This window comes from Tenebrio molitor, chromosome 7 (assembly GCF_963966145.1).
Source record: "Tenebrio molitor chromosome 7, icTenMoli1.1, whole genome shotgun sequence".
Taxonomy (NCBI): domain Eukaryota; kingdom Metazoa; phylum Arthropoda; class Insecta; order Coleoptera; family Tenebrionidae; genus Tenebrio; species Tenebrio molitor.
Window position 1 is genome coordinate 17,126,617 of NC_091052.1, and position 6,169 is coordinate 17,132,785.

Here is a 6,169-nt window from a genome sequence, read left to right on the forward strand (position 1 = left end):
AAAAATGTTTACATTTAACTAGAACAATAAAATCCCTCTAATCAATTTGACTTTTTTTTAAATCAGACCAGGCAGTTCTTTCAGTTAAAAGAAATAACAATATGTTACGGTACCAAGCGAAGTTTTCAAATTTAAATTCCGAATTGTACACACCCTTTATTATCCTTGACTGAAAAAATGAAACATTCTTGTAGTAACAGTAACATACAGGGTGTAGAATGGATTTTGGTACATAGGCACTTTACGTACAATAGTGAAAATCCTGTAATATTGGCTCCCCTAATTATTTTCCAACAAAACCTTAAACACAAAAGTTGTAGAGTAAAAAAAATTTACCTAAATCTTTTTTAAATTATTTTCTGGTTCGGTTAGACAAGAAAAATTAAATATTAAAAATCTATCGATAAAATAGTAATAGCCATAACTCCCGACAACAATAAAGTTCATTTTTTGACAAACGTAACGAGTTTCTTCAAAAAATGAACTCTCTAACAAAAAAATCGTAAAGTGGTATTACTTCGGATTGTCTTTTAGAGACATGCAAGCAATATTTCCTGTATTCTATCCGGAGCGACCAATTCCAAGTTTGACATCTCAAATATCATTGTCATCTTTGGTTGTCAGCTCGGTTACACTTCCCAGCTATTGTTATTTTGACAAATTCTTTAATTCTTTTTTCCATTATTGTGTACTTCCGGAAGATGTTAAAAAACAAAACAAATAAAAATTGGGAACTATTTTTAAAACTTTACAACTTTTGTATTTAAGGGTTTGTTCTAATATCCGAGGATTTTTACTTTTACACGTAAAGTGCCTATGTACCAAAATCCATTCTACACCCGGTATGTGCAATTTGCTTGTACCTTTTTTGAGCAAGAATTAGGCAGTAAATTGTTCAATGAGTTCAAGGGGTTCTATTATCTATTATCTATCAGTAGGTACATAGTGTAAAACACTATGACAGTTTTTTGTATGTAGTAATGACATAGTTTACCGTACTAGTGGGGTCAAGGAAAGGGCAACATGAAATTTTCGTATTTTTGCATTCTGCAAGTAAATACTGTCTTAGGGAAACCCGGTAAGGCTCGATAAGACATTGCAAATTGACAGCTGGTATTGTTCAAGTATTGTATCCCTGTTTTTTTTTTTATTTCACCTCATAGTGAACGCACTATTCAGCTGTTTAAATCTTACGTTTTACACGAGTGGTGCGTTCACAATCGACTTTTCAACGCTTACTATGAGGTGAAAAAACACGCGATATTTACTCTTTCGTTAACGATTTGTAAATTATCTGAGTTTCGTGAATCTACTCAGAAATATTTTAAAAAATTTCCAGTCTAGGGCTTAGGTTTGTGGAAAATTATGTTTTCGCATTTCCTATTGTCTAATTACGGAATAAGCGGAACACACAGATTCGGGATCTGTGAAGTAGTAAAAGCACGTGGTCATCACTTGCATCTAGAAAATCCATTGGACGACACTTGCAAGTCTGAAGTCAGTTTTAAACGATACAAACTCTAAATTTTTGTTAACGGCAACCCACAGTGCAACCATTATTGGTATCACGATATCAAGCAGTATACATTAAAGTAAGACATTCAAATATCCCGCCCTCCACCGGGTTACCGTAACATCTTGTAACACTGGCTTTACTGTTATTGTCCACTTATTTCTTACGATTATATTTGATAGTAGATAAAACGTTGAAAAGTTTGTTCGATACTTGTATCGTAACTTAATATTACGATACTCGTATCGTAAACGACAAACTATTATCTACAATACAAGAGTCAGAGTTTTGAAATAAACACAATTACTAAAGTTAATCAGTGATCCAGAACGAAACTCGTAATTTGGAGTGGAGACAATAAAAGGGTCCACTGTTTCCTCGAAAATATCGTATAAAAACTAAAATTTTACAGCAACAATTCTTGTTTCCATTAATTATTTCCCGCATGGATAGAGTGTCAACAGGAGGTATTGTGGAGCAACCCCTAGTCGCTAAATCCACTCCCCAGTGATTGTGTGTACTCCAGAAATAAAGAGAAAATCTTCATAGGATTCACTTTCTGGACGATGAAACAGTGATGAGATAAATAAGTGGCTGGAGTCACAAACAAAAACTTTATATAGAAATATCTAGAGAAATCACAGCAGAGTATCGTCAAATGATTATGTTTAGAAATAAACTTGTTTTTTATAATAGTTAAATGAAAAACCACCCTCGTGCCAATCCTGTACAATATCGTTTCAAGTGGAAAGCATTCATGACCCTACATTAAAAGCTCTTCGACTAACATGGTCAAATAGTTCTAATCAGTTTGAAATTTCAATTTAATGAACCTGTTGACATTTTCTCTTTTAAACGAAATTATAAGCTATCCTAGAAGCATGAACATACATACGAAAAATTGTAAACGTTTTTATTAAATTTTTTTCAATTACATACCAGTAGGTGTTTCATCACAAAACTACATCGTGCACAGCAAATACTTTTTCGTTCGACAAAAATGCTTCAATTTAGTGTCAAAGGTTAAAACGAGAAAAAATAACAAATAACTCACTTCTCAAAACAAATATTATACACTTACGTATATTATGTAATTACTGTTTAATAACTATTATTTTAAACGAAACGACCTCTTTTAGTAGCAATCTATACAAAGTTCCGCATTGCCGTAAATATTTTGATTGGCAAATAAATGATAGCTAAGTGTTCCTTTTCTGAGAAAGATAATGCTTTAACAAATACCAAGTAATCAAAAAGAAAACAAATCAAGAGTGCTACCTCATCTTTTGTTTTATCGAAAAGTATGTCTTAGATTGATTAATACGCGTATGTATACTTGCTATGCAGTCGTTTTATTGGTTGCCTACCTCTCGAAATCTTCAACGTTAAAACCCATTTGACCACTTATTCTGCGGTCAGTGTTGGCTACAGTAAACGTTTGTAAACTTTGGCGAAATGGAAAAGTTGTTTTCTAGATTAACAACAGCACATCGTTGATGTTTTTTTTTTTTCATTTCAGCGAAAAATCTGCTTACCAGTGGCGTCGCGTTTGGCAATAAAGCGGGTAAATTTCCCATTCTTACGAATGCTCTTGCATATTTTATACATTTTCTCCATCATCAGATAATAATAGTAAAATGCACAATTATAATTCCAATGTCTTAAATTCATGAGGTATGATTTACTACAAAGTAGCGTTTGAGACCATAAACTATCTACGCCCATGCATTGGAGGCTTATTTGCATAGAATTCCGCTAAGACATGAACGATAATTTGCATCGCCTGCTCTGATTTGTTTTCTTTTTGATCACACTGTATGTTTCTCTATGAGAACCCTATAAATAGAGATTCTAGTTAACGATACAGCGGGTGCGTTTTCATCTTGAAGCTAACTTCTGTTTCATTTTTAAATACAGAGTGGTCGTTTTTTTTAAATCGATGGAACGACGTGATCGGTAATTTCTGATTGTGAGCCATTTGTTCGTTTTGAATGTGGAATTAAAAGTGGCTGTTCGATTAAAAATGTAAAAAACGATATTGAAGAATCTGCGTTGAATTTACGGTCGTGATAGTACCGTTCGGGATTGCGAGAATGTTTCGCTTGAATTATCGCACCGTTTATAGGTTGGTAAGAATAATGGGTGCGGGAGCGAAGTAACCAACGGAGGTGGTATTATGGACCCGTAATTGGCTGTATAATGGAGCAGACGACGACAAAGCTCGGTAGGTATTTCTGTCATTTGAAATTAGTCGAGGACTTTAAAAACGATTGATGAATGAAACGGTCTTCATCTCCATTTTTAATATCCCTTAGTTTTATCCGTAACAATGAGAACTAATAAGGAAAATTGAAATCAGAAGATCTGGAAAACTGGAATGAATTTTTATCGGTATTGTATTTGCCAATACAATGGGAATGCTAATGCATTTTCATTGTCCGTCGGATAGCTCATCTTCTTTTTATTGCCTCCTTGAATAGTCCAAAAATTATGTGAGGAGACGTACCCAAATAAATCCCTCTCAGAGGAGCTCGCAAGAAATGAACAGTTTATTTTCATAGGTAACTATGTTGATTTAACTTCATATAAAGTTGCCGCTGGACGGAACTTTAGTTTGGCTAAGAGAAAAGCACCCGACAGATACATTTTGTCATAATTAAACGCTCACAGAAACTTAAAGCTACCAACTAAATTTTGCATTTAAGATACTTTGTAAGAAAAAGCACAGCTTTATTTTGTATCCGAAATGCGTTTAAGGATATTTAATGTGCCCCGGGTTCACGTTTTAAAGGGAACGGGTTGACACTGTGTCTCTCCCGTGCTCAACTTCGCCGAACAGTTAACCATTTTATCAGCAGAAACTCCAATTTGCTACACGAACTATCAAAACATTTCAGATAATTTAGTCTCCATCCACGTTTAACATCAACTACATTTGATCAATTCCATATTTACCAACAAGTGTATGTGCGCCGGATGCAATTGCGAGGTGAGTGCCAACTGTGGCCCAACTTGGAAACTTACAATCCAACAAAGGAAACAAAAACTACACCAAATCGATACACCACGCAAACACTTTTTTTTACCAAGCACAAAAATCATTTATACAATTTCGCTAATGCGCAAACATCATCGTTTGCGATTATAGGATTTGTGCATATTTCACCATGCCGCATTGCATACCCAACGAAATAACGTAATGCAGAGTAAGCTTCCTAGTTTCATGGCGTTTTTGCTCCGAAATTAATTATGTCGGTTAGTAATGCGATTCGTTGCCGGCCAGTTGAGTTTTTTCAACCGGAGGAGGATGGGGTGAAAATTGAGAACGAAAGCACTTTATTACATTAAAAACGCTGAACGGTCCCCTTAATTTGCGTTATACACTGTGACACAGAATCGCATCGAAAATGTATCAGATTTTATTCAGAGCCAGTAAATATTCAACAATTTGTGGCGTAGCAATCATGATTTATGCGCGTCACATAAATACAATGACACTAATGGCTTAATATAATTACGTGGCTCTTAATGGATTGCACTTTACGGATTATTGTCATATGCTGTCGACCGCCAGTCAATTCGTTTAACCGTTTTTTGCTACAACAGAGCTTACGGAGAGTACAGAGTGATCAACAAGAAAACAAATCAAGAGTGCTATCTCATCTTTTGTTTTATCGAAACGTCTCTCTTAGCTTAATCGCACACATATGCATACTTGCTATACAGTATACACAGGCGTTTTATTGGTTGCCTACCTCTCGAAAAATCTACTATTAATCAATTAATTATTAATTATAATTAATGTTTTATCTTCGATGGTGAAACTCATCAATACCGTTGCTTTTAACCTTACCTTTCTCTGACATTTCACCGAAAAATCTGCTTACCAGTGGCGTCGCGTTCGGCAATAAAGCTTGTAAGTTACCCATTCTTATGAATGTAAAATGTTGCTCTTGTATATTTTATAAATTTTCTCCATTATCAGATAATAATAAAATTCAAGAGGTATGATTTATACAGGGTGTTTTTGAAATGCGTGCACAAATTTTAATCACGAGCAACTGGCTTCATGTAGAACTCGGAAAAAATATTTAAAAAATCCTATGTCAAAAAATAAAATGACATTAATTTTTTGAGCTACAATTTTTTTAAATTGCTTTTAGTTTTCTACGTTGTCCTACAACCTCGTACGTAAAATTTCGGCACATTTAAAAAATACATCCTGTATATCATGTTTTGTAAAATGTAACCTATAGGAAATATCCTCTAAAACAAGGAAACCGCATTTATTTTTTGACATGGAATTTTTTAGATATTTTTTCCGAGTGCTACATGAAGCCAGTAGCTCGTGGTTAAAATTTGTGCACGCATTTCAAAAACACCCTGTATAAAGTAGCCTTTGAGACCACGGCCACGCATTTAACGCTTATTTGCGTAGGATTCCGCTACGACATGACCGATAATATGCAATATCTTTTTGATCACTTTAACGCCATTCCTTTCGATTTGTATAAGTCAACGTTTAACTAAACCTGCTTCGAAAAAACTCGTTTCGTCTATTTTCGCAAATCCACCAGAGAATTGCACGTCAACAGTTTATAGATACCAGATTTCTATTGAAAGCAAACACGACCGACAGAAAAATCGTTACAGTCG

At 34.6% G+C, this 6,169-nt stretch overlaps 1 protein-coding gene and 1 long non-coding RNA gene across 2 annotated transcripts in view; one reads left to right on the top strand and one right to left on the bottom strand.

Moving 5' to 3' along the window:
• LOC138135804 (EGFR adapter protein-like) overlaps window positions 1-6,169 on the top strand; it is a 206,031-nt gene that overhangs the window by 38,325 nt on the left and 161,537 nt on the right. The gene's annotated exons all lie outside the window — the stretch shown is intronic.
• Window positions 1-6,169, bottom strand: part of LOC138135831 (uncharacterized) — a 325,387-nt gene that overhangs the window by 3,742 nt on the left and 315,476 nt on the right. The gene's annotated exons all lie outside the window — the stretch shown is intronic.